Here is a 24,878-nt window from a genome sequence, read left to right on the forward strand (position 1 = left end):
TCTATCTTTTTATAGCTCCACGTGTTGATCAAAGTAGCATAAAAGAAATTCATTGACCAGGCCAGCCCCATAGTGGTGGCGTGCCGTTAAGACCACAGCTCAGAGTAGCTAACATGACATCCATCTTGACATTGTTCTGGGGATCTTGGGTGAGGTGCTGTTTAGTACAGGGAGAGGTATTTGAGTAAGTTTGTTGCTATTTTTCTTGTTAGAAAAAAAATAAAACAAATGTGTGTGTTTTTGTTTTGTTTTAAAGAAAAACTCATAAAATATATTTGGGTTATCTAGTGCAAGACCTGATGGTCAGATTAAAAGCTGCTCCTTGCTTCGGGCACCTTCCGTAGCAAGCTGTCTCTCTGCATCTGTCAGTAAGTGTCACTGAAGCTGGTTTCATCTGAAGTAGGGACAGATCTGAGTTCCGCCTGCCATGGGTTGAAATCACCTTTATTATCTGAGCTGTCCATCTGGTAAGTGTGTTGGGGATTTGTGTGTGTGTTTTCCTTTCCATCTCCCCCAGCCCATTTCCAATACTGAAGGTGATGTAGGAACTGATAATGGAATGACCTTGAGGCCAAAAACATGGGGAGTGAGTAACGTTCAATAAAATGGACTATGACAGGTATTTCATAAAAGAGGTTTGCGAACAGATGACTTTTTACAAAGAAAATAAACTAACATTGCTTTGTTGTTGAGGTGCCAAAGTGATTTGCTTTTCTCTGCTCTGGCAGATTCTGATTGACTTTTTTCTCTTGTGAAAAATGAGGGGAAGGAGAGAAAAAGATTGCTCTGTGTGATCCATTCAGTAAGAGGGCAGGCCATTAATAGTTTTTTTTCTTTATTTTGCTACTTCTATTAATGCTAATGGAAGAAAGCTTCAATTTGCTTAAACCTCAGAAATAATAGCCATCATGAGTTAATATTTACTGAGCACTTACTATGTGCCAGTCCCATTACCACCCACTTCGCAGGTGTTACATAGTTTACATACTAACTCCAGAAAGAAACTAAGAGAGTTTAAGCAATCTTCCGAACACTTAGGAACAAAGCTGAAATTCAAACTCAGACATCTTTGAAACCAAATATCTGCGCTGTTAAATGTTGCTTCTTTTCTGAATTCCTCAGTATTCTTTACTGGAGGTACTGGGCCAGGTTCTGGTGAAGAATAAAAAATGAAAAAAGAAAAGGATCCTGAAAATAAACTCTATGGGAAACTGCAATATATGGACAGCATCAGAATGGTACAACATGGAGTTGGCAGAGTGGGGATCATAGAAAGTTGGGGGACATTCACCTGTATAAAGAGAGTTATAATTCTTTAGATTAACTGATGTCGTAGGGGAATGCAGACCCAAAGTGTCAGTATTTTCTAATATTTTGAAGAGAAGCTAAAAGTCCTGATTTTTATGTGATCTTTTCCAAGTTGAGATGTAATTATATCTACCTATCTGTCTATCTGTCTGTCTATCATCTACCTATCTTAAAGGACTATACAGGTCAAACTAAATATATCTGTGAGATAGATTACGTTAATGATCCTCTAGTAAATGCATGTGGAATAGAGAAAAGATTATACCCTTGACATTAGAACACCTGGGTTTTGCTCCCACACCACCACTTATTAGCATTAGGAATTGGACAAATTCAGTGTCTCTTAGTGCCAGTTTCCTTATCTGTAGAAAGTAGAGAGTACTACTAAACCAGTTAAGTTTATGAAGAAGATTAAATGTGATAAAATTTGTAAAGCTGAAATACAAGTTTAGCACACAGTTGACAATATTTTTATTTTCTTTTTTACCATCCAACCTGGAAGATGATTGATCCATAAAAGCAAAGTATTATGTCATGGGGAGTATCTAGAATGGCTTACAGGAAAAAAGCAGCACTTGAGATAGATCGCAAAGGACTGGTATTATTTGAAAAGGTGAAGCTAGGAGGAAAGTAACTCTATAGAGTTAAAACTATGAGTAAAATCCAAGTGCTAGGATTATTTAGGGAGTGTATACCTCTTGTTTGAATGATATGGGGTTTGTAATAAGCTCTTGGCTGAAGATTCAACTTGGAGCATATACTGTGGCCACATTATAGAAGACTCTAAATGTCATGGTTGGAACATAATAATAATTGAGAATACAACAGAGAGTCATTGCTTTATAATTGTTATTATTATTATTATCATTATTATTTATGGAGTGACATGATCAAGTTGACTCTAGGGAGACTAATCTTGCAGCACCGTAAGTAGTGGATGTTAGGGAAAGACAAGGAGTGGGAAGAACCATCAAGAGATGACTCCATCAGTTCAGGATGTGTCAGTGAACTACAGCTAGTGGGAATGAGGAAGAAAATCTAGATAAAAGCAATCCTGTGAGGTCAGTGACAGTGACCCTGAAATAGTCCCCTCTCCGGGTTGTTGGAGTTGCTGATTAGAGAAACAGAGAAGAAACAAATGTGACTTTGGACTGGGAGGACCTCGTAGGCAAGGAACTCTGCAATCTAGGAGGGGTCAAATCCTTATTCTGCCACTCGCCGCCTGTGTGATGACCCAGGTAAGTTACTCCACACTTTGAATGCCAGCTGTTTCCTGTATCAAATGAGAATAAAAATGCCTACTCCAGGGCTGTTCTGAGAAATACATGAGATAGGACATTTTCCTAGGATAGCCCTGACATACAAGTAGTCTCAATAAATGTAAATTCCCTCTTTCTCCCTTCACACCCAAGAGGATGCTACTTGGAACAGGATGTCGTTTTTCGTATTCTCCCCCCTTTGTTTCGATAGGAAAGGCTTGACCCTTACATCACCCAGTCGGACTCCTCTTGCCCCTTTTCAAACTAAGAGAGGGCAGCAGGGAGCTGAGGATTTCGATTCATCCATCCCCTCAAAGAATTTCTCAAGGAAAAACCTTGCTTTTTGAGATGACTGAGTCCCGTGTTCAATGAAAAACATCCAGAACTGTGTATATACATTATAAATGATAACTTGATTTTTAAAATGGTCTTAAGTGTTTTGGGGGCTTTAGATAATACCTCAGAGAAGTATTCAGAAGTTCAAGCATCTAGGAGCCCCAAAGGAAAATTAGATACCAGAAGATTTCTGTAATTTGTGTACTATCCAAACAGGAAATGAGCCTTACTTTACAAGTTTGTCTTACAAGATCAAATTTGTGTTTGCCTGCCTTCTCTAAGTCATAAGGGGCTTCGAAGGCAGGCAAATACTCTGGGCATAGGAATCCTGGTTCCAAAATGCCCCTTGGGCAGAACTTGTTCAAGTGCTTTCTTATAAAATCTGGAAGAAATTACTTTATATTAAGATTACATGGACAATGGTGTGGCGATTGCGGCCGGGGAGGGGAGCGGGGGAGGTAAAAGAGGGGATAAAGGGGATAAATGGTGATGGGAAAAATAAAATTTTAAAGAAAAGGAAAGGAAAAAAGGATTATGTAAAGAGTCTCCAAAGGCCTGGTAATCATGTTACCAAATGACTAGATGCATTTTACAGCCAATTTAGCATGTGTACATGCATATGAAAAGAAGAAAAGAAAAAAGCAACCATCACCACATTCTCTGTGTCTTCATTGTCTCCTCACAAAGGAATTGGTGAGTTCCGTAGCTCAGAGCATCTAAGGGAAATGTCACTGTCTTGTTCCAGTTCAGAAGCCCTTCGCTTATTGCACTGATTCTACGATGTCTGGATATTTTCTGTATTCCAGATTGCCTTTCATTGGACTTTCTATACAAATGTTGATAAACTAATTGCCAAAAAAAAAAAAGATCTCAATGTTTCTATCTACAATTGCTCAAGCTTTAGACTTGACATACGAAATCCTTGGTGACTGCATTTCTGTAGTGCTAGCTGCTGCTGTGGCTCCCTTGTTTCTGCATTTGTGCAGGGCTGGGACTCAAGGAGGACTCTCCTCTAGCGAGTGCTCCACAAACTGCCCACTCTAATAGATTTGTCAGTAATGTGATGTTGGGAGAGATATTGGCATGAAAAAGATGAGTTGTATGCCTAGTGGAACCTAGAAAAGGCTATCCCACTGTGAATAATGAATGGCTCTCAGATTACTTCCTAGGTTATTTAATCAGACATTCTCCCCACTCATGGATCTATTTCATGCCCACTTAGGCATGGGTTTTACTATGATTCTGTGTAGACTTAGAAACCCCTTCTGGCTTAACAAAGGCAAGCAAACACAAAGTAACCTAGTGATGCATTTGTAGTGGCTGAGTATCTGCTGTAGGCTCTGGCATATGGCTGCTGTCTCTCATCCATTCCCCTGCTTGCCAGTGAGGCCAGACATGAAAGAAGAAGTCCCAGGATAAGCATCACATCTGATCAGCCTCCTCTCTTGGGGACCCACTCTTCACATCTGTTCCTCTGGCCCGAATCATTGGCAGTAACCAAAGGATGGAAAATCCACTTTTCTGCCTCGGCAGCCAAGAGGACAGGAAGAAAGCAGCCTTCCAACCAGAGCATGAAGCCAACTGGCAGGAGGTTCCACTTCTCCTTTTCAGGATACAGTATAGTTCAGGCAAGGGCACTCCAAAAACTAATAACCTTCCCTTCCCTTCCCTTCCCTTCCCTTCCCTTCCCTTCCCTTCCCTTCCCTTCCCTTCCCTTCCCTTCCCTTCCCTTCCCTTCCCTTCCCTTCCCTTCCCTTCCCTTCCCTTCCCTTCCCTTCCCTTCCCTTCCCTTCCCTTCCCTTCCCTTCCCTTCCCTTCCCTTCCCTTCCCTTCCCTTCCCTTCCCTTCCCTTCCCTTCCCTTCCCTTCCCTTCCCTTCCCTTCCCTTCCCTTCCCTTCCCTTCCCTTCCCTTCCCTTCCCTTCCCTTCCCTTCCCTTCCCCTCCTTCCTTCCCTCCCTTCTTTCAAATACCCTTGAACTCTTCTTGAACAGTCACAGAGGAGTCTACTTGGTTAAAATTTTGCAGACAAACTTGTACTTGTATTATTATAATAAAAAATATCAAAAGGTAAAATTATTAGGCACTTACCATGCAGCAGCACTGTGCTGAGTACCTCAGTTATAGTACCTTGTCTAATCCTCACTACAGTGAGGGAGCAATAATTATCACACCCCTGTTTTAGATGAGAAAATAATCTCAGAGGTAAAATGACTTGCCTACGTGTTTACTCTTGGGTGATATGTATATTTTAAAATCTTTCCAATGTTCTAATAGATGCTCTAAATGCTGTAGAGTTCATCAGAAACCCAATGCAGTAGACAAGGCAGATGCTGATCTGCCCATTTAATTGATAAGAAAACTAAGGTAAAGAATATATGAGTGTCTTGCCCCAGATTTTACTACTAGAAAATCATGGAGCTGCATTCACACCAGGTCTTCTGATTTCAAGGGAATTTTTCACCAAGTATAGGTGGTGAAACTTTCAAAGCTTTTCAGTGATAAAAGAAAAGGTTTGTGCCCAGACCGCATGTGTTAGAAGGGCATGGGGTAATTTGGAATCAGCCAGATTTGCCTCTCTAAATCTGACTTTTTTCACCTGAAAAAAAAACAAACAAAATTCATAAATAAAATAAGAATGAAGATACGTATATGTTCTGTTGGGGATTGGCAGTGGTTTATAAAAGTTTCTACCCCTATTTCTGGTCTATAAGAGGCACTCAAAAAGCCAGAGCTTCTTCCACATTTAATTAAAGTGAAAAGAGTGCTGAGAAGCCAGAAATAATATGAAGCCTCTGTTGGTGATAGAGTTTTTGTTCAGTTGCTCACCAATTAAATTAATATGTGCGACAATAGTGGGATTCTTACCATAGATCTGTCCAGTGTAAGAGATTACCTTTATGTGTGTGGAAGAATCACGTACGATTCCAATAACACCTCCCTCTCTCACTGCAAGATGGGCTCTCAGACAAACATGTTTTAACAGGTAGGGCCCATTACTCAGTGTAACACTGAAGATTGCATACAGAAAACAGATGTCACTCTAGATATTTTGAGCAAGAGTGGACTTGATATAGGGAATGAGGGGCTTACAAATTCATTACGTAGGTTGAAGGAATGGACTCTGACTGCAGTCTCCAGGAATAACTACCAAACAATGCAACTAACCCGTAAGGAAACTGGGCTACCTCTGGAGCTGTCCCACACACCAGAGTGCCACTGCTCCTGCCCCGCTGCAGACACCCCAAGGACGGAGAAAGGGCGCCTGTGCCTGCGCACCAGGGAATGAGAAACCAGGCCCAGGGGCCCCTGCCCCACCGCTGCTGTTGCTTCCCCAGCCCGGCAGGAAGCTGGGTGCGGGAGGCTGCTGCAGAGAAACTTGTTTCCAGGGTGTGCGGCACAGACACAGCCGATAAGAGAGAAGAAAAACCGCCTTGTCTCAAGTCTGCCGTCAGATCTCAGGCAAATGCATTTAATGCTACTTTCCACCCAGAACACTGAAGATAAAGAAGTCTAAGAAATATTGTTTCCGTCTTAACTTTCAAAACTCTCTGAAGAGGGAAAAGAAATTGTGATGGAGGTCAAGTGAACATTGGACACGTTCAGCTGACTCTAGGTGAATGACCATTTCCTGGGCTGGAGCCTAGCTTATGATGTTCGCATGGAGGAATCACTGCATGATCTTGAAAAAGCGACATCACGTAATTGACCTTCAGGTCGCTCATTTCTAATGAGGAATTAAAATCTAGAGTTGTTATTGTGAAGATGAGATGAGATTTTGTATAATTTGCTTAATATAGAGCTTGAAATATATTTTCTCAGTAAATAACTCTAGAAAATGTAAAGTATATATAGAACGTACCACAGTATATTGCATATAGTAAATGCTTAGTAAAAATGTGTGTTGAAAGTGTGAATTGCATTATTTTGGGAAAAATTATGTTCCAGCATCTATTCAAAAAAAATTATGTTCCAGGATTTACTCCAAATGCTTTACTCACCTTATTTTATTTAATATATTATGAGTTAGGTCCTACTATCATTTGTTCTAAGGAAGAGAGCTAACCTTATATGAAGATACAAGAGTCTCAGCCATTTCCTGAATAGCATTGGAAATTTCCCATAGTATTTTTGGGTGACTCACACTGTAAATGAGCATGTGATTGTAAATATATAACTTGCAGGTGGAATCCTGGCTGCAACTGCTTCATCCATAAACAGCCTTGAAGAGAGAAGACACCCTGTCTTTGTCAAAAGAAGTTGTTAAGGGCAGGGGATTCAAACAAGCCTAATTGAGGGTTCACTTTGAACCTACCAAATAATTGAAAGAACTTGGAGAAAGTGGGGAATTGTCAAATGTCCCATAGATCAGAAATACGACAAAACTTTTAGACATGTCTATTGGTGGAAACTTCCAGCAGTCAGCCCATCAACCTACACATTGCCGCATTTGTAAATAGAGACATCAGTGAAGCCATTTCTAGACTTAGCAACTAAATCCTAGAAATTTATGGGCTAGAGTCAATGGGAAGTACTGCATCTGTATGTTCACTGTGGAGATTGGCACGGCTGACCTCTAATACATCCTTTTAGCACAGGAATATGAAACTAAATTTATCAGCCCAACCTAAGACCCCATGCACCATACCAGCTACTCAGTTAACACATCACCTAACCATGAGTTTGTTCAATGTAGTGGAATGTTCTGCTTTTGTCAGCTCATCATGGGATTAAAAACAGTATAGAGAGAGTAACAACTTCGGTTTTATACGGAACAAAGTTCATTTCCCACCCTAGCCACTTCTTATCTCTGGGATCTAACATCTCAAGTCCTCAATATCCTATGCAAAATGGAGATACTTTTCTCCTCCTAGGTTATTGTGAAGATTAGCGTTTTCAGTGTTTATAAAACGAACAATGTGGTAATGAGCATGCAGTTAATAATAATGTTGCTGTTGTTTTTATCAATAAAATACTGCAGTGAATTAATTGCCTGTTTCAGTTAGATTTAGATTCCCAGGTAAATGTCAGAAAATTTTGCTTCCAAGAAAATCTGAGTACATTTTTGTTGATAATACTTAGCCAGGCAATGATGGGGAAAGTTTGCTCAAATCAATTAGCATATACTACCCAGAATATAGAAGGTTAAAGAGAAAGCTTAATTTGCATTCTCCAGAAGTGGCATTCATCTAGAAACAGTTTGCTACTTCATAGTGGCAAAATATCCTATTTCAGTGACATTTTAAAATAGGGTGGTGGTCCTATTTGGGATATATCACCTCCTTAATGAACCCCATCACCTCCACACCAGTCAAATCAGAATTAATGTGTCCTTTCAGCTCTCTAAAAGTTGCAAAAATGTGTACAGAGGGAGTATGTTCTAGCGGAAATAAGGTAGGATTTAGAATCAAAGGACTTTGAGTCTGCCTTGGGCTTGAAAGTAAATCTGAAAAGCTCCGGAACCCCTTTCAGCCCATTTCTTTACCTATAAAATGGTGATAAAAGCTGGTTCATAGATTTTTTTGGTGAGAATTAAAAATAAGCCAATTTCCCTCAAAACGGAGTCAAAATGCCAGTGTTTGACTCTCCGCTTCATTGTTGACCAACTGACTGACCTTGAGCAAGTGACCTAAGCCCTCTCTAGTCAGTTTTCTCATATGAAAAAGATAAAAGGGAGGGGCAAGTTTTATAACGCATGTATTATTAAGAGAATGGTTAAGAGGATTAAATGAGATAATACACATTAGGCATGGACAGCACTTACAATAAGTGAAGATTAAATAATATGAAGTATTCCTATAATTATTTGGATAAATCATTTGGTTTTACTCTGACCCTTCTTTCATTTTACAAAATGATGACTCTCCTCCTCGCCTGCCATCCTAGCTAAGATGCAAGTAGCTCGAGGACAGATGTCATGTTCTATTCATCTTGGTCTTGCCAGTACTCAGCAAGATGTCTTGCAGAAAATAGGGGCTTTTAAGTACTTGATAAATAAATGAATGATTTGGGGATCATTTTAGGCCAAATTTGGGGCAAGTGACCCACACTTTCAATGCACTTTTACCTTTGTTGTTGATGCTCTGTGATATACCATCATCTGTGGCACATGCTAGAAGATAAAGAAAGAATGAATGCCACCATGTATTTGCTTTGAAAGTGCTCATAGTCTAGTTGGAAACTAGCAAAGAAACAGATCTTTAAAATGTAAGAAAGCTCAATGCTATCTCAAGGTACTTTTCATAGCTTCAGTGGCCATTTAGGAGCTCATATACATGGCCTCAAGCAACGTATGTACCTCTTCATCTATATAAATCAGGCAGGCAGTCAAAAGACATGGCTTCTCCTCTTTACCAGCCATATACTTGCTGTATAATTTTTGGTGAAATAATTAGCCTTCCTTGGATTACGTTCTCTCTTTATAAAACGAGCTGCAACTTTATGTCTTAAGTCTCCGTGATGGTCATTTATTTCAAATGCATTCTCTTAGAAATCTAATAATAGTTTTCCAAAGTGTTTTACTATGATGCATATACAAGAAATAAATATTAGGTCCTGTCTCCGCATTCTTTACATAAAACCCTCTAATTGCTTTCTGTACACTCAGAATAAAATCCAAGTTCATGTCTTGGCCTACAAATTGCTGCACGATTAACCCTAACTTCTACCACTCTCCCCTCTGTTCAGTGCTCTCTAGTTATACAGCCTGCTTGTTGTGCTTTCGAACCTCAAACGCTCTGCATAATACCCTCTGCCTGGAAGGCTCTACCCTCAGATATCCACATGGCTCACTTTTCTATTTTTTGAGGTCTTTGCTCAAATGAAATCACCTTAACATTTTCTTTCCTGACCACTTGAGTTAAAACTCCTCCCCACTTTACCCTGTTACACAGCTCTCTTAATTTATGAATCATTTCTGTTCTGAACTGATTCATTCATGCAGCCAAACAAATCCACGTTGAGCCTCTAATCTGTACCTTGCTTTGAGAGGGGTCCTGTGGATGCAATATTAAACAAATGAGTACAGAACCTGTCCTCAAAGAATTGTGTCTGGTAGGGAATACAGAAGAGAGAGGGTGTGATCGGGGTGGACAAGGAGTGCCACGGAGGCAAAAAGGAAGCCAAGTACCTGGCTGAGGGTTTGAGGAAGGCTTTCTGGAGAGTGATCCCTAAACTGACACTTTATACAATCAGGTAGGAATTCCCTAAGTGAAGGAAGGTGAGAACTCTCGCCCAAGGCAATGAAAAACAAATTCAAAGCTTCAGGGGAGGAAGGTGAGCATTGGCATTTCTGAAGAGCTGAAGGGCCCTCATTGTGGCCCTGATATTGTGTTTAAATGGGGAAGGAAGTGAGGCAAAGAAAGTGGTTTTAGATGGTTTGAGATGCAGTTGAGGGGCAGACCATGGACCATGTTAGCAAGTTTGACATTATTGCGGGGTGAGTAGAAATCATTGAGAAGTTTTAAGTGAGATGGCTCAATATGATTTTTTTTTTTTTTGAATATCCCTTTAGTTATAGGATATTAAATGAAATAGAGGGGGTAATGCTTAACTAACACTGCAACACTAGAGATGAGACACGGTGAGGACCAAGAGGAGGAATGTAGTAATGAAAATGGAGAGAAGCAATGTGTCCAAGGGAAGAAGGTAGGTGGTGGCTGCGTAGAAATGCAGCAAGAGAGAGAAATGGGGGTCACAGGAAACCAACATTTCTGGTTGGGTCTTTGGGAATTATTTATTGAGGCACAAAACACAGGAAGATATGTGAGTTTGGGTAGCAAGAAGATGAGTTCTGTTTTAAGACTCATGTAATACCTCCAAAAAGAGATGGATTAAATATCTCTAGTTTCTCTAATTATAAATTATTACATTGCTTTTTCATGTTGAAGATATAATTACTTTTTGTCTTAAATATACCTTCCCCTGTGCATAAACTTGTGTCATCAGTGCATTAAGTATTTGCTTTTCTTTTTTTTTTTTTTTTTGTAGGCATTTCTGGTGAATATTTAAACTGTCTTAGAATTTAAAAATTTTATAATTTAAACAGAGTCACATATATTACACTAACAGTACACTTAACTTTCCTCGACTTCGGGGAGCTAATGGAAATAAAATATAACAGAGCTGAATGGGCTTGAGGCTAGAAGAAATACATGTAGGATGCTATTTAGTCAATTAGTAGCGATGCAGTTAATGATAGTAGGAGATACACACAAAAACTTCCATGAATAATCTCAATATCACGCAAGTAATGTAATGATGAGCTATCATCATCTCACATATTCCACTCTGCTTCCTTAGTGAATGCATTCATCCTCTCCATAATCTCTATCATCATTGTAACTAACTACTGAGTAGATATTCCAGGTATAATGCATTATCTCTATAAATCCTCAAAATAACCTTATGAATAGGCACTATATCATGCCCATTCTACAGATGAGAAATCTGAGACTTGAAAAGTTTAAGTATATTTTATAAGGTCAAAAGGTAAAAAAAGGTGACACCTTAAGTTAAACCAGGTCTGTCTGCATGATTTTATATAAAAATCATTATAGCCCATGTAAGTGGTGTTAAAAAGAAGATATAACTAATTATCTATAGCACCTCATTGATTGCATAAACTTTTCCATATATACTTCATCATTTAATTTCACCTGTGAGGCAGGCATGTATAAATTGGGGAGGGCACAGTGTCTACCTTAGAGGGTTGTTGTTAATATTAAATAAATTTCTACATAAAAGGGCTTAGAGCATTGCCTGGCACAGTAAGCACCATGGGTGTGCTAGTTATAAGTATGGTTATCACCATTATTCCAAATATTCATCTCAACAAAGAAAGATAGGCTAAGTAAGTTGCTCAAGGTCACACACTCAGTGATGGTGGTTGAGCCAGGATTTAATTCTAAACCTAGCTAATCATAGGGTTTAATCATCTTTACACAGAGCTCCATCTTAAAGAATTGGCTTCCTGGGTAATAAATGGCTTATGCCTGGCAGTCATAACTAAATGACAAAATCCAAGTTTTATTATTGTTGTTTGCTTTTTTGTTTGATGATCACCACATTATAGAGTTATAAAATTGTGTTGAATATATTTGAATATGTATCCATCTTGCTATTGTAGAAGCCTAAATAGTATATGACTCACTGAATGATTTAAACACACACAAACACACACACACACACTCTTAGTAAAAATGTCTACTTATGAATCAGAAATGCAATTTACAGTGAAAGTTAACAAAGCCATGAGCTTTATGGGAAAGGGCAGGCAGCTGTCTTATACATAATTGGAATCACAACACAGTACAGTTGTCATGCATCTGTTAAAGGCCAACATTTATTAGAGCAAACTAGAAATTATAGACATCCCATTTGGATAAAGGAATCCCTTAGTAATATGCAACATTACTAGGCAGAAACTGCTAGAGAAAGAATAATGATGGCAAATCACAGGCAATGACAGATATTTGCGCTCATGAAATGCTGAATATTGTTTGAGAATAATTTTATTTCTATGTTATTTTATTCAATAATTATTTCTCGGTGTTTACTGCATTCTAGGCAGTATTCTATGTAATGGAGATACAAAAAACATTCAAAGTCCCTTTCTTCATGGAGTTTATATTCTAATAATCACTAACGAGCCTTATCACTTCACCTATTATTTACATCCTTAAAATAGGAATCATGCAATTGACCCTATGGAGCTTTTGGATAACAACTAAGAAAAAGCATGTATAAAGCCCCCATGTACGCTTTGTAAGGTATCATACAAGTAACAATAATTATAAAACAATGATCCAATTAGAAAATGGCCAAAATACATGAAGAAACATGTCACTGAAGAAGATAAGATATACAGATGGCAAACAAGCACATAAAAAGATGTTAAAATTATTAGTCATTAGGGAAATGCAAACTAAACTATAATGAGATATTGCTGTACACCTATTAGAATAGCTGAAATAAAAAATAATGGCAACACCAAATGCTGGAGAGGATGTGGAGAAACTGGATCACTTATACATTGCTGCTGGGAATGGAAAACACAGTCACTCTGATAAACAGTTGGGCCATCATTAAAAACAAAACAAAACACCAAACATGAATCTATCATATGAGCCAGAAATTGCACTTCTGCATATTTTCTGCAGAGAAATAAAATCTTGTGTTAATACAAAACCCCATCAATAAATGTTTATAACAGCTTTATTCCTAAAAGCCAAAAATGAGAACAACCCAGATGCCTTTCAGTGGGCAAATGGTTAAAAAGACCATGGTATATCTATTCCTCAAAATACTGAGTAATTAAAAGAAACAGACTACGGATGCATGCAGCAACCTACACAGACCTCTAGAGAATTTGCTGCATGAAAATAGCCAATCGCAAAAGCTTACATACTGTATGATTTCACTTATATTGCATTCTTAAAATGAGAAGTGAGAGAAATGGAGAACAGATTAATATTAGTGTTTTCCAGCAGTTAAGAAAAGGCTGAAGATAGAAAGAAAATGGGTGTGGCTATGATGGGGCAATGTGAGGGCTCTTTGGTAATGCAGGTCTTCTGTATTTTGGCTGTATCGATGTCAGTATTCTAGTTGTGGTGTGACATGACAGTTTTACAGGATACTAAGATTAGGGGAAACTGGATGAAGGATACAGGGATCTCTCAGAATTATTTCTTACAACTAAATGTAAATCTACAAATATGTGAAAATAAAAACTTTAACTTATGAAAAATTACCTGCCTCCAAGTTGTGATTATGAAGATTAAGTTAATTATTCATGTAGTGTCAGTCCTTGGGTGCATGGTTCTCAAAAACTATTAGCTATTTTTATTTTCATTTTAAAAATACATCATAAATGGACAAATGAAAGGAAGTAACAGTGCTCAGGAATATTCCTTAGAAATAATGAATATTTCAGATGGGATTTTTTTGGGATAGGGAGATTGTATTATAAGACGGGTCAGAAAATGCTGTTCAGGGAACTGAATCATTTTATACATTTTTGTTCCATGCTACACCATGGCATCAGTGAAACTGTCATTTATTAGGCTGCTATTTTTCATTCGGCCAGATGTTGCATAAGACATAGTCTTACTACATGGGAACTTATTTATCAAGGGTGTGTGTATGTCTGTGTGAGTGTGTGTTGGGTGATATGTGTTCTTGTGTTCTTGGTACTTGAGCAGCATTAGTGAATCAGCAGATAAAAATCCCTGGCACAGTGGAATTTTCATTTTAATATCTATGTTCACAGATTAATAGGAGAAAGATATAGATAAGAATAAATTACAGTATAATTTAGCAGCAGATGCATGTATGAGGGAGCATGAAGGAGTGAGAGATTAACTCTGATGTTGGAAGCTGGCCTGGACAGTACTGGTTCCTGAAGGAGGGGCATCAGTGACAGGCTTTGAAGTATGTGGAGAATGTCACTGGGTGGCCTAGAGAGGGCACATGCTTCTGTCAGGTAGAGCTCATGGCATGAGTGAAGTCATAGATACATGAGAGTCTACACAAAGTCAGAGCAGGTGATTAAAGACAAAGAGCCAGAAAGAGGAGCAGAGAAGAGAAAGGGAACCAAAAGAAGAATTAGGGAGAAAAGAGAGAAAAGAAAAGTAATAAACTGAGTATCAGAGAGCCTTGAAGGTCAATTCAAAAGAAGGCATTTTAAATTGATTTAGAAGGCAATGTAGAGCCAATGGAGCAAGTGTGGCAGGAATTGGACAGCCACTATCAAAAAAGCTATCAAAACGTTTGGGCATGATTTGTTCTTAATAAACCTGTGGTAATCTGGCCTGCGATTCCGTTGTCCTCGGAACGGTCATAGGTTTTGTTGGTTGGTAATTTTCCATTAGCTCCCTAATTACAGATACACTCCGACAGACATTCTCGTAGACAACCACCTGATTATGGGAAACGAGCCGATTTACCGGTATTTGTGAATGCCCTCTGTCTCTATTTCTTCCTTGATTCATTGGGAACTTTTTTTTTTTTTTTTGCAAATCATACAAAAAGTGTTAGAAAAAGTTGGCATTTGTAATAGGTTCATTTGAAAAGCATCTCATTTTCCTTTTGAGTTATGTTTTGCATTCATTTCAGGCTGCAGTATCTGGGGCTTTAGTAGATGCCTTTCAGCAAAGTTTCTTAAATGTAGCTCGTTTCAGATTTTAATGTTTATCTATAAACTGCCACATTCATTTGTCCATTCATCATTCCCCAGGCAGCTTTTGAGCACCTACTAAGGGTTGGGTTCTGTTCTTTTCTTGGAATACCCTCATAGAAGGTAGTATTTATTTTCAACTGCTACCGAGTCATGTGAAGAGACCAGGGACTTTGATGTGGTGTGTGCCATGACAGATCTGGTCATCATGTGTAGGAGCACAGACCCAGGCACCTATCTTAGAATGAAGGCCTTAGGGAGATTGCTTTGGAGAAAGTAAAATCGCAGAGTTTTCCATGTGATAAGGCAGAGGCCAGGCATTCTGAGTGTTCTGGGCAAAGGCAGAGGCCCAAGAGAGCCGGGTCCTTCAGAAATTCACAGTAAGGATCTGGCTGATAAGGCTGACTTTTGTGTCACAGGAGATGTGATACAAATAGGTTCAAAAGGGAGGCAAGAATAAGATGTTGAAGAAAATTACTTTCCACCCTAACAAATTTGGACCTTGTCACTAATGAAATGAGGAGCCATTGAACCATTCTGGCAGGCAAGGATAGGACAGAGATCTGGAGATGAGTGCAATCACTTTGGTTTCCCCACCTTTCCCCTTTCAAGCCTATAGTCTTCTGTGCACACCTCTCATCAGCTACCAAAGCTGGATCTCCCAAAGGGTAAGGTCACCATCTCTTTGCATTCCAGTGGGGGGTACTTTTCCACCAAACCTCAGCTTCCTTCCCAGTGAGAGGCTTCTGAACTCCTGCTGATCTTAGAGTCTGGAAGCTGCTGAGCTGCTGATTGATTTAATTTCATTCCACTGGAGTACATGTAATTTCATGCTTTTAGTGAAATATATTTTTCTGATAATCTTCAAATCTCCCCAAATTACTTAACTTTATATATTTATTCCCAGCATCATTGGACTGTAAATAACCCAGTTTGGAAGAAAATGTTTGGCATATGAAGTTCTGGCCATCAAGATTCAACAATTACTTTGATTAGCTCCTTCAGACTGTTAGAAGATGTTCTAATGGAAAGAAAAAAAATTAAATCCAGAACATGTTATATAAGACCCAAAAGATCTGCAGATGCCAATATACCTTTCTACAAGGAAAGAAGGGGCTGAATCTTCTTAATAAAGAAAATACGCTTTAGGAGTAAGGTGGCTGGATGCCTGCATTAATTTGATACATAGGTAGATACATAGATATAAAAAAATAAGTTTTTAATAAAAATATATGCCTTAATATTTTTAAATAATTAAAACAATAGAAAATTAAGGAAAACACTTTCTCAAATCATATCATTGTTAAAATTTCAGGAATATCTTTTAAGATACCTATATATAATTTAACAATAACATGATTTTATATAAATTGTACCACATTTGCATGCTTTTAAAATAAACTTTGCTATTTTAGAATAGGTTTGGATTTACAGAAAAATTTTGAAGATAATACAGAGTTCCTATATACCCCACATCCAGTTTTCTATATTATTAAAATCAGATTTTCACTGTGGTGCATTTGTCACAATTAACCAGTATTGATACATTATTATTAACTAAGGTCCATAGTTTATTCAAATTGACTTAATGTGGGTTGTTTTTATTGTTGTTTGTTTACCTAATGTAAATAAGGTAACAAATTACTTAACATCCAGGAAACATTATATTTACTTATCATATCTATTTAGGCTCCTTTTGACTATGACAGTTTCTCAGACTTGGGAACCTTGACACTTTTGAGAAGTTCTGTTAAGATATTTTGAGAGAATACCCCTCAGTTGGGATTTGTGTAATGTTTTCTCATGATTAGATTGGTGTTATAGGTTTTGAGGAAAAAGACCACAGAGGTAAAGTGCCACTTTCATCGCATTATATCCAGAGTTCATTCTATCAACATGTCTTATCAGTGTCAATGTTAAATTGGATCACCTGGTTGAGAGAGTATTTGTTGAGTTTCTCTGTTGTAGAGTTACTCTTCCCCCCTGCCCCGTCCCTACTCTACTCCTTAGAACAGAAATTATAAGGATAGCCTAAAGTACTGAGGTGTGAGGGGTTATGCTCCATCTCCTTGAAGGAATAGCTACATAAATTATTTGAAATTCTTTTCCACAGGAGATTGTTTTCTTCCTTATTGATCAATTATTTATATTAGTATGGGCTTATGGATATTTATTTTATATACCCAGTACTACCTTAGTTTTGTCTTGTTGCTCATATTGTTCTAGCTTTGGTCATTGAAAACTGCCAAATGGGCCCTGTGTCTTCTTGGCGTAGCCCCATCAGTGTGTGTGAGTGTGTGTGTGTGTGTGTGTGTGTGTGTGTGTGTGTATGTGTGCACATACTCTTCAGCAATTCCTTACTTTCTGGCACTAGGAGATGCTCTAGGCTCATTCTGTACATGTCTAGCCTCAGTCATAGAATTGGTCATTTCTCCAAAGAGTCCTGGTTCCCTTTATTGGAAAATGATATAAACCAAGATCTGAGTAGTAGGTGTGCTTGTTGCTACTAGGCTGTCATTGCTTCTAGGCGTTTTCACCTAACAGAGAAAAGAAATATATATGTGTATAGTAGCCTATGTAATATACATATTTATAAATATTTCTATGCATGACTGTCTATATTGTCTATATTAAGCTAAACATGAGTTCATACTGATGTCTCCAACTCCAATTCATTGCCACGTAGAACCCCATAGCTTCTTCCTCTTGTTTATTTGTTGCCCTTTTACCCTAACAATAAGAAACCTGGCCCTCACTTTTTTCATGCATTTGCTTAGTTGTTTAATTCCAGTATACATGCAAAGAAATATCGACCTCTAACCCCAGTTAAAACAGCTTTATCAACTGGAGTACAGTGCCGATGTATAATTCCATGCTGGTTTTGTAATCTGTTCTTTCTTAAATAAAAACAGCTCTGTTAAAGATATCCTTTCAAGTCTATAAATAGGGACCTAAAATATAATTCCAATATATATGTATGGGCCATGCATGGAGATTGAGTTGTGTCTTATAAGCCACTATAAGAATTTTGACATTTTCTCTAAATGAGATGAAAAACTATTGGAGAAGGAGGGATCTCTAAATGTTTTAAGCTCAATCTGGCTGCTATATAGTCAGTAAACTAAAGGGAGGCAAGGGAAGAAGTCAGAAGACCAGGATGGGGCTATTGTCTCCAGCCAAGAGATAATGGTGGCTTGGACCAGGGGGTAACAGTGGATTATTGAGAAGTGGTCACATTTGAAAGATTAAGCCAGTAGAATTTGCTGATAGACTGACTGTGGATATGGGAAAAATTAAGGAGAACTTTGGCCTTAGTGACTAGAAAGGTACGGATATTGGCTACTGACATGGGAAAGACTATGGGAGCAGGGGTTGAGTGTTTTGTTTTGTTTTTATTTTTGGTGGAGGATGGTGATGACCAGGAAACATATATTTGTCATGTTAAATTTGAGATAGTATTTTTATATTCAAGAAGAGATGGCCACCAGGTAGAAGAGGTGAGGCCACAAGTATCGAATACTCTTATTTACACTGACTAAAAACACGTTAGTGGGCCAGTGAGTAGGTTTTCAGAGACAGGGTGTTTCCTGTAACACAGGCTCAACAACTCCAGTCCACCCAGTTTTCATCATAGCATCATTTGTCCTGTGTGTAAAATCCACAGCATTTCCCCAAGGCGGACCTACCAAGACCACATGGTGCTCAGTAGTTTCACTTGTGATAATATTATGTGTTGCCTCCCATAAGGAGGCATCTGGGGGAGGCCCTGCTACAGCTCTGTCTTCTTGGTGGAATGCCTCCTCCTCATTTCATTTAGTTGGATCCTCTTTTATTTTATCTGTTTATCCCAAAGTCAGAGATTTAGCACATTCTACTTTCATTAACATACTGTTTTTCCCTCTTTTAAAATAAATTTCCCTTCAGGTCTATTTTGACCATGCTTGATATCTTAATGTATTTAAATTTGGAGGGTACAGAGGTTTATATCTTCTTCAGTGGTCTGTTTAATATTTAACACTTGTTAACTGGGGACATGCCTTTCGACCTCTCTGACCTCGGGGTTCTCATTCATTAGATGAGCTTGCCGGTTCCTGTCCTGCCAAAGTACTAAGCATGCTAATAGCAACTGAAACTTTATTTCCATGTTTTCAAGTGACTTTCACATCTGATTTTTACTCCAATTTTCAGTAACAGGTATGTATCCCTACTTAAAAGTAAGAAAGTTATGGCTCAGAGAGTTTAAAAACTTACGCAGGCCATTTAGTTATTTACTTAACAAGCATGCGCTTCATGCATATTGATATATTAGGAGCTCTTCAAGGTAACAATGATAAAAAACAATAGCAGGGGCTCTCCCATTACCATGTTTACTTATGGTAAAGAACGCGGGTACATATACGACAAATTCTAATTCAATATAAAAAGCATCTATCAGTCCGTTTTACAGTAAAAAACTTGAGATATTATATTAAAGAGCCATTGCACCAGTCAAATAGGAGATATTCAATAAATGTCAACCAGTACAAGTAGCATTTGAAGCAATCATAGTTATATTAATTGTTATTTATAGAGTGCCTACTATGTTCTATCAGCATTTAATTTTTCTTTTCATTAGAATTATCTCATTGCAAGCAGTAGACACAGAGGAGCTGACCTATGCAGGGAAAGGGAGAACTTTTTATAAAGAATACAGAGCTGTCTTGTGGAACCAGCTCAAGGGCAAGCAGCCAGCCAAGTCACACAAAGGAAGCAGACCCAGAAAAAGGGAAAGTCATAAGGAACCCAGGGAGTTTTCTCTCTAATTCTGTCTCAGCTTTTCTCTGCATATCTGTACCATTGTGTGTGTTTTTTCTGCATATCAACTTTTTCTGCTACTTGCTCAAAATCTGGAAGATGTCCACTCTCTTCCTCTCCAAATTTAGTTTTGTTTTCTGTTGCTGCTGTTGTTAATATCTGTGATATTTCATTGTTATTTGTGTTTTTTTATATAACAACCAAAAGTATAGAATGACTTGACATCTTGCAGGCTCAAAGCCAAGCTCCTGATTGGACCAATTTTGGGTCCATCCAGCTGTGGTGTGAGTACACAAATGACTAGTGAAAATGTACTTCTATGAAACCTATTTTGTAAAGAGATGAGGGGGGCATATTTTTCAGAGTAGGTGGAGGTGCCATTGTGAGCTGAGCATGCACCTTGAAAGGCATATGGTATGTCCAGGCCCCAAAAGACCCCTGCCAGGTGGAAAGGCAGAAGTCACTTCTCATTGCACAAATGTGCAAAATGAGAGTCTTGAATTTGTTTAGTCAACAAATACTTATTGAATGCTGACTGAATGTCAAGCATGCTGCTGGGAATGACAGTTCTTAACTTATGAGTTGGCTTTCTACGAGGGATTGCAGCCATCAGATAAATGATCAAATAACATATGTAATTTCAGCTTTAATAGGGCCTACAAAGAAGTGCAGGGTCCATGAGAACATATAACAAGGGAAATGAACCTACTCTCAAGGTCATTGTGGGGGCGTGAAAGAATGTTACTTATGGGAGTGAATTTGAATTGAACTCTAAGAGATGAGTAGCAATTAATTAATGGATAGAGGATGGGTCAGGGAGCTTTTCAGGCAGATGGAACAGCATGAGAAGACAAAAAAGGCAACATGGCTCTTTAAGGCACTTTTAAGACAGAGTCTTTAAGACTCTGAGAAGATAGAGAACATGAGAGGAATGGTGTATGATTAACAGTTGAGGTAGTCAGGGGCAGAAATGTGAGTAGTTTTCAAAAACATTCTATAAGCGCAATGGAGAACTACCTTTAAAATCTTTAAATCAGAAGAGTGACATGATTAAGTTTTGTGTTTTATAAAGTCACTTGGGCTATAGTGTTGAAAATGAATTGAAGAAGGGCAGGAGTGGATGTGGGGAAAATAATTCAGAGGCTGAAAATTATTCAGAGTAAGAATAGTTGGATTGAGTAATAAACAGACAGAATAGCACAGACTATCTTCCTTATTCCAATTTGACTTCGTGGAATTTGACTTTGTAGCTCATTATAACAGGCAAGGAAAAGTCATGAAGAAACAGGTTGAGTTGAAACTGAAATTTAGGTTTTATCCCATCCAATGCGACCAGGACACGTCTGAGATGACGTCCAGTTTATTATTTATTATCACTTGATGATGCAGAGTTAGTGAACAAGTAAAAATATACAGCATAATGTTTTATAATAGTAAATGGAGAGGAAAGAAAAATTATCTCCTGGGACAGAAAACGTTGGATTCAAATTTAAAAGACAAGATGTTTTCATTCCCTCAATATTCTCTTCATTCTTTTTTTTGTGGCTTTGTTTACTTTACTATGAAGCATTATGTATACACACAGATTCCTTATAAAGGAGCTACAACTTTTTTTCTCCTTAAAGAAAGCTTTCCTTTCCAGCTTTTAAAAGAAAGGTACAGATGAAAGACAGAAAAAAGTGTTTGCCAACACACAGGAAACCCAGGAGCAGGCGGATGCAAGAGCTTGTGCTGTATTTTTTTATTTTGCAGCAGTAGCCAAGGTTTTCATCTCTATAGGAATCTTCTCAGAAAATCCTCTGATCTCTAATAAAATTTACCCTATTCCTGAACCTACTATCAGAGGAAAGCTGGTAAAGATAAAATGCAGCCCCAAGGGATCAGGGAATGGAAACCCCAAATGCTCCTCTTTGGTACTTACTGGTTATATTACCTTGGGCAAGTTACGTAAGCTCTTAATATCTTAGTATCCTCATCTATAAAGTAGGATACAAATAGTTCTGTCATTATAAAGTTATGTTAAATACATAATGTTCACCAAACGGATACTTTTGAGATGCTGAGAAAAATATTATTTTTAAGCTACTGATCATTTTATAATTCAGAATATGATGGACGGTGCTGTGCTGTCTTAGAGATGAGCTCCTTGTCTCTAAAATGAATTCATGAGTCACACATAACTCATAATCCATCTAATTTATTATATACAACATACCGTAACTTGAAGGAAAAAGAGATGATTCTGATGTGGTCATTAATTTTACTCTTCTCATTCTCTCTTGACCAATTTTAATCAGATACCCATCTCCACCTGTGCATCAAAATAGGCCCTACCAGTGTTGCTATAAGTGCAATGTTGATACACCCAGTGGTCAATCTTTGGTCCTCACCTTAACTTGATTTTTCAACAGCATTGGACACAGCTCATTACTCTGTTCCTTGGAAAATGTCCTGCACTTATCTTTTTAGGACACCATTGTGTTCTTTCCTCTTCACTCACTTCCTTCTTTGCTGACTCATCACCATCCCCTGGATCTTTAAAAATTAGAATGTTTTAGGACTCATTTTATCAGATTTCTTCTACTTTCTATGCAAGGTTACCCTTAGCTGATACCATCAGTTACATGGTTTTAAATATTACATCTGCAGCCCTAGGCCAGCTCTGTCATCTGAACTCCGGACTAGTGCACCCAACTGCTTATTTGACATTACCACTTGGCTGTCAGACAGGCATCTCAAAATTAAGAGTTCCAATAATGAAATTCTTATTCTCACCACTTCATAATCTGTCTCATTCCATAGTCCATCACCTCTTAGAAAATTTCAACTCTATTTTTTCAGTAGCTCAAGCCAATCTATGGAGTCAGCCTTGATTCTTTCTTTCTCACATACTCTGCATCCAGTACATTAACCAATCTCAGTGTTTCTATCTACAAAATATGCCTATTCCTTGCCTACCTTACCTCTCCTACCCTGGACAAAGCCAATATCACCTTTGCCTTGATCAATGGAAGAGCCTCTTAACGTGGCTCTCTGCTTCCCACCTTGCCTCCTCTGTCTATTCTCAACACAATATAATAATTCCTTAAAGTATAAATTTAATTATGACAGTCCCCTGCCCAAATTACCCCAGTATCTCTTCATTCACTTAGAGTAAAAGCCAAATACCTCACAATGGCCTATGAGTCCCTGTGCTCTGGCACTTGTCATACCCTGTCCGCTCATCATCTTTTCCTGTTCATTCTGCCTCAGCCACACTGGGCTCCTTGGGCTAATTCTGCCTCAGGGCTCTGAATTCCCTGCTCTCCATATGACCTACTCCCTCCTTGGCTTCAGATTTCTAATAAAATCCTTCAGTGTGGCCTTCTCTAACCATCCCAGATAAAATCATACCTCCCCCCTTAACTGGCTGCCTCCTCCCTGATTTGTTTTCTCCGCAAGATTTTTTTACCATTGCATATACTGAATATTCATAGGTTTTCTCCTGTTACTATAATGCAGTCTTCACAAGGGCTGTAACTTTGTTATCTCTGCCTATAGCCACCAGACCAGTGCCTTCCATATGAAACAAACACAAATAAATATTATAACAAATATTTATTAAATAAGTAAGTGAATTAAGAATGCTGTCTGTGCCCTTATAGACCTCACAGGCCTTGTTCGATAACTTCAGCTGATCAATGCTTTTTCTTGGAGCTGGGGCTGTATGAATTAAGGAGACGTGACTTCTTCCCTCTAGGAGTTTATAGCCTGGTGGGTGAGATGGATAAGAGTTTGGGACTGGATGCCCCTTTCCCCACCACCACCATCAAAAATGCAGGGCCTGAAAAAGAGTTTGCATGCAGGTAGTTCATTCTATGAAGTGACCCAGAGAATAGGGGCAGAGTACTAGGAAGAGTGAAAGAGACAGGGAACAAAAGTTAATATGAGTGGGGTATTAAGCTGGTTGCCCTGTGGGCAAGTGGAGCTCAAATCTGACATGACCCTCTGAGAAGTGGTATAAACCAGGACACAGAATTACAGACCTGAGAGGCTGAAGAAGGAAGCCTCCAGCCACCAACTTCTATTTTGCCACTTGTTGAGGGTCACCTATGGCCTCATAATCCATACATGTTTCCAGGGCATGTAGGTGTGAGTGCCATGGGCATTAGGGAAGCCCCCAGGAGAAAGTGAGAGATGCCCCATGCAGACAGATAGGGCACTGTTGTTCTATTCCTGGGTGGTGCTGGGCCAAAACAATGGGCTGGAGGGTATGTGGTATGCATCCAAAGCAGCACGTAAGACAGGCAGCTATACATAAAAGAGGCACTGAAATATGTACTTAAGATAAGTAAAAATAAAATGCAGTAATAGGAAAAGGCAAGAAGAGATAGATCATGGCTTTGAACGTAAGGGAAAGCTTTGGGATAGTAGCATATTTTTCCCAGGGTATAAGTTAAACTATCTTCTGAATGAGTTTTCAGGCTGTTTTCATGAATAAGAAAAGGCATAGAAAAAGGTTAGTAACACTCATTTTAGTCATTCCAATTCAACTTGTTCTAAAAAGCAAGCAGTCACAGTTGATTCTACATGGGCCTGGGGCATAGCAGAGGCTTAAAAAATGTTTGACGAATGCTTACAATCCAGAATATGGCATAAACTATGAGGGCTAGAAAAAAAAAGTGAAAAGAAAATAGTCTCCATTTTACTTTATTTACAGTCCAGATGGGAGAGTAACATTTTTGCATGCATTTTTACAGACACGACACATTAAATAATTGTATGCTACTTAGTAATTCCACATCTTTATTTTCTACTTGCAAATCTTTAAACATTGAATGCTATTTAGTCAGCTACCCAGTGGAGCTTCAGGGTGGCTTTTCTGATTACCTGGTTATACTAGATGTGCACATCAAAGTCTGTTCTAGCATACTCTGGGCTACTATAACAAATTACCCTCGTGACGTCATCTAAACCCAATTACCTCCCAAAGGCCCTATCTCCAAATACCATCACATTGTGGCTTAGGG

The sequence above is a fragment of the Miniopterus natalensis genome, chromosome 11 (genome assembly GCF_054644295.1).
Source record: "Miniopterus natalensis isolate mMinNat1 chromosome 11, mMinNat1.hap1, whole genome shotgun sequence".
NCBI lineage: Eukaryota > Metazoa > Chordata > Mammalia > Chiroptera > Miniopteridae > Miniopterus > Miniopterus natalensis.